Raw genomic sequence first — 5746 nt, forward strand, 5'->3', positions numbered from 1 at the left:
CTGTACGTTGGTGGCAGTATCCCATTTAATGGTGAGCTCATTGTCTGTGATACTCCAACCGTGATACTCCAACCGTAGTTTTCTAATGTCATAATGGGTTGATCAGATTGTTGCCACATGTGTAGAACCCAACACGATCGCTTCCAATGAAGCAAAAGTGCATTATCAGATGGTATCAGCCAATCTCTGACTTTTATGCTGTTTCCAAAGTAGCTTGCGGTTGTATTCATAAAATCTGTGTTTGGTCTGTAAACCAACGTGCTATACTTGCGTGTTGTGCACTTGTATGTAATATGATGTTTTAAGTTAACTGTTAAGTGGCTAAGGATCCATCTTGATGTAATAGATTGCTTTGTCGTTGTTAGGTCAGCCGAGTGTTTAGTTGAGTATTTGTGCACATAACTCATTAACACATCTTTGATTGTAGGCAATAATATCACATTGTTTTCTAAAAGCAGTTTTGCTACCTCAACTGCTGTAGCATTCATTGCCTTGTCTGCTACATCTTTCTCAGAGCCCACTGTATAACTGGAGAGTTGTTTTGAGAGGTCGTTGATGAGCTGCTCGAGGTCTGCATCTGTACTCTGGCATTTATTACTTTAGAGAATAATCAGGTGAGACTTGTAACATGTGTGGCAAACTTTGTCGCTTCAAGTATATGGCCATCAAAATCTGTGTGTTTTCTTAGGTACTCCTCTATCTTTCTAGGATTTGAGCATTTTCTGTGGTTAGTGACTCTCAGTGTGGTTCCACAAGTAGTACAATATACTTGCTTTGATGGCTGCACTAAATCGTACACTATGTGGTAGTGTCGTTTGCATAGTGGGATTGGTATTTGTAGTTCAGCAACTTCCAATTTAGCGCGTCGAAGTGCATCTTCTATGAGATCTTTGGGTTTACCGAGTGACGCTAGCATAGCATCTTTTTTTGTTAGGTTTGTCCCATCGTGGTGCGTATGTATCATCCCCTAAACAGCGTGTTATATCTTTTCTACAGTTATATCTTTTCTACATTTAGGACAAACCTGGCGAGTGAAATCAATCTTCAAGGAGGCTGCAATGGTACGTGCTGGCTCACTTTGCCAGTTGCTTGGACTACTCATATTCCCACTGACGCCATGGCACAACTCACATACTCCGTTGTCTGCAACACTGTCACTGACTTCCCCAAAAGAAAGCTGCCTTCTAGTTTTTCGAGCCACTCCCCTAGACACTATTTTACAACTGTTTGTATTAATTTTTTATATCATTATTGTGTGACACAACAAACCTGGAATGTCTACGTCTATGATGTGTCCATAGTCTGTGTGGTGCACTCCATCTTGTGGGACTCCATGTGGTTTGACATGGAAATTGTGGTCAAGTTTTGCAAGCTCATAATTTTTGCTTCAAAGCTGGGTACAAGCAAAATGTTTTTGCAAAGTAATGCTCAAAGCTTACAAATTTTGTTGATACCCATCACGTAGCTTCACTTTGTTAGCAAAATTTTTTGTCACTTGTTCTAGAGGAGTACTATCATATGACATAGAGTGCTATTTGAGCTTGTGGAGCCAAACTTATAAAAGCTTAACAACTATTCTCGTGTATGCATGTAGACTAGGAACAGTTCTACGTGCCTGAGCTCGTTCGTGAGTGTATGTACAATACTTCGTGGAATATAAGTGTGTGAATATTTAATTACTTGTAGTATTAGCTTCATTTTGATAGCGGAAGTTGAACTTCCGTTGCAAATAAATTTGTGTACTTATATAGTACTTCCGGAATCTTGGCGGAACAACTGCATACACACACACACACACACTCACACAAACACACACACACACCACACACGCGCACTCACACAGGTGGCACAAACACACACAGGACACACACACACACACAGGACACACACACACACAGGGGCACACACACAAGCACACACACACACACACACTCACACACATGCACACGTACACATAGGGGGCACACACACACACACACAGGGGCGCACACACACACACACCACACACACACACGTACACATAGGGGGCACACACACACACACGCACACACACCACATGGGCACTCACACACCCACACCCACACACCCACACACACACACATGCATACGCACACACACACACACACACACACTCACAAACGCACACGCACACACACAGAGGGGCGCACACACACACACACACACGCATGCACTCACGCACTCACACTCACACACACGCACACACACATGCACTCACACACAAACACGCACACACACACGAACATGCACACACACACACACACACCACACTCACACACACACACGAAGGGCACAAACACACACACACACACATACGCACATACAGGGGGCACACAGGACACACACACACACAAGCACATGCACACACACACACACACGCACACACAGGGGGAAAACACACACCCACACACGCACACAAACACACACACACACATGCACACACGGTGGCACAAACACACACACGCACACACACACACAAGCACACTCACACACACACACACACACACGCACACACACACTCACACACACACACACCCACACACAGGGGCACTCACACCCACACACACACACTCACAAACACGCAAACGCACACACACACAAGCACGCACACACAGGGGGCACACACGCACACAAACACACACACACACACACATACGCACATACAGGGGGCACACAGGACACACACACACAAACACACACACACAAACACACACACACACACACACAAGCACACACACACAAGCACATGCACACACACACACACGCACACACAGGGGGAAAACACACACACCCACACACGCACACAAACACACACACACACACACATGCACACACGGTGGCACAAACACACACACGCACACACACACAGGGGCACACACACAAGCACACTCACACACACACACGCACACACACACTCACACACGCCACATACCCACACACAGGGGGCACTCACACACCCACACACACACACTCATGCACACGCACACGCACACATACACACACACACATGCACACACGCACACACGGTGGCACAAACACACACACGCACACACACACAGGGGCACACACACACAAGCATACACACACACACACACACATGCACACACACATACGCCACACACCCACACACAGGGGGCACCCACACACACACACACACTCACAAACACGCACAGGCGCACACACACACACACACGCACACACACACATCACATAATAGATTAATAATTAACAAGAAAATTCTTAAATAAGTCTCTCAATTCTGTTCACGACTTATATCACTACCCACCTACCCACTCACTAACCTACTGTATACGTATTACATACCTATACTTCTTCACTTAATATACATGTATTCACGTATTATTCAATAATTAATTACATACCTATACTTAACTATATAATCATTCTCATGTACTAAATACCCAACCATACTAACTAGAATCCAGGCAAAGGCCTTCCAGATACCTTCCAGATAGTTCACCAGAAGGCAAAGACGTACAGGACAGCGAAAAATAATATGTACAGAACTCTCCCCATACCTAAACTCCCGAAACTAGTGGGAGAAAGCAGTAAAGAAAACGACGAGTTCATAGCTACATATGAAAAAATGTTTTTCGAGCACCTAGCAAAAGTCACCACGCTTAACACTTGCAGAACTGAGAAATACATTGCATCCCTCAACAACAGCCAAACTCCACCAAGCCCCAGACCAGAACTAGCCAACAAAAAAAAGAAAAACTTCCCCGAAAAAAACCTCCCCGAAAACGCAAACCACGGAAAATCAGTCTTTTTTAGTCTTAGGCCCCCAAACCAACACAGCAACTTAAGTTCAATCAACCTCACAACGACCTCGCTCTACTGACTCTCCTCCCTACGACACAACATTTACAGCAATTCGACAAATTTGCAGTTACATGCAACAAGAAAACCACACGTAAAAAAAGTTATCCACAACAAACAAGACTCCATGAACACACAAACCATACAGACCGATGCACTTCCTCCCATTCACCCAGATACACTCGGGGGAACTAATTCTTAGAATCCTATATAGATACGGCCTCACTATTCCACCCAACAAAACAGAACCTACCGAAACACCAAAGATTGGCATTAAAACAAGCCAGACCAGATCAGAGATTACCATAAAACCAGCGGATAAGAACCTAGGTTTAGACCAACCACTACTGTGCCACCCACCTAGCCACCTATCGACAAACAAAATCCTTCCTAGCTGCTACAAAAAGAACTTCAAAAAACTCTGAGTGACTATAAGAAACTTTACAAATTCCTCTCACCAGACCCATAAATTCCAAGATTCTACACAAGAGGTACGAGTTCCTACCTCCATATGCACCGCCCTCCTCAGAACTCTACAAAATTTTCCAATCCCAGATAACGCCATTTTGGTTAGTCGAAAGTTTATATCCTTCCATCCCGCAAGACGAATGCCTAACCATAAATATCAAGAAATGTTTACCAAAAACGAAGCCTTCTCACACAATCCACCGTCGATTCGTACAAAGCAACCCCTTCTCATGAAGAGATACATTGACTGAAGAGATACATTGATGACATTTTCTTAATCTGGCAACACTCTCAAGAAGATCTCCTAAAATTCCTCCCATCCATCTCTACGCTACACCTGGAACTTCTTGTCATCATCAACAGATCTTCAAAGGCCCCACATTCCCAAATAACAGGCCTCCTTGACACCAAAACCTGCCAAAAATCTCTCCTCTCCTGCCACCCCCTCATAAAAGGAGAATATATAAGAACAAACTCCTCAAACGGACAACTTCTCAAACAAAGGCTGCTGAAACGCCAATTTCCCCACCAACTTATAGAAAGGTCCATCCGCCTAGTAAAATACACTGACCGTCAAAAATATCTTAAAGACCAACACAGTCAATATCTCTAAGCCCACTTCTCTTACCTCAAAGCCATCGTAGATTCATTGCCTTGAGACACAAAACCATCGGCCAGGAGCTCACTCATCATGACCATCAAAAACGGCACCTCAGACTCCACCAATCAGCCGGAAAGCTTGCCCACAACCTTGTAACAACCCAAGATGCAGCCCTGAAAACTACTTCCGCAGTACTTCCACTGGAAGAACCTACCCTATTCGCCACCCATTTTCATGTGTTTCCAGAAATATCATCTATCTGATCACATGCATCAAGTGCAAAAAACAATATGTCGGATACACTACTACTCAACTAAACCAAAGGATGTGCCGACACCGATCCAACATCAATAATAATCGAACCATCTACATCTGCGTTCACTTTAACTTCCCAGACCATAACATAAGAAACTTATCTGTACAAGCCATCGACACCGATTCAGACACGACTGAATTAAAACTACAAACTTATACACCAAAGGGTCTGAACGCCAGCTCAATTATAACACATATTGTATTAATAATTATATATGTCACTCATGCAGTCATTACTTTGTCATGCGACCATAGGCTAATTAAAAAGAGACGGGTCCCCCACAAGGGTGGGGGACCCGTCTCTGGAATCCCCTACCCTCGTGGGGGTTTCACACACACACATACACACACACACACACACACTACTATCAATTTGGCACTTCAAAATAAGTTAAGTAGTATGTTCACCTGTGCTGCCTGTAAGATAAAGATGTCTGATAAACACCCCCAAAGGTTACAATTTTTTGCTGTAACATTGGGCACCATGTGACCTTCTCGTTGAGC

General features: G+C 44.2%; 1 long non-coding RNA gene across 1 annotated transcript in view; it reads left to right on the forward strand.

The window, feature by feature from the left end:
- The window catches only part of LOC135339984 (uncharacterized), a 1342-nt gene extending 74 nt beyond the window's left edge, over window positions 1-1268 (forward strand). Inside the window, exons 1-3 of the long non-coding RNA XR_010396153.1 lie at window positions 1-31; window positions 515-614; window positions 1018-1268. The exon at window positions 1-31 is cut by the window's left edge and continues 74 nt beyond it. This is a non-coding gene — a long non-coding RNA (uncharacterized LOC135339984). The remainder of the gene's footprint in view (window positions 32-514; window positions 615-1017) is intronic.
- Window positions 1269-5746: the final 4478 nt, after the last annotated feature.

Source organism: Halichondria panicea, chromosome 8, assembly GCF_963675165.1.
Source record: "Halichondria panicea chromosome 8, odHalPani1.1, whole genome shotgun sequence".
NCBI lineage: Eukaryota > Metazoa > Porifera > Demospongiae > Suberitida > Halichondriidae > Halichondria > Halichondria panicea.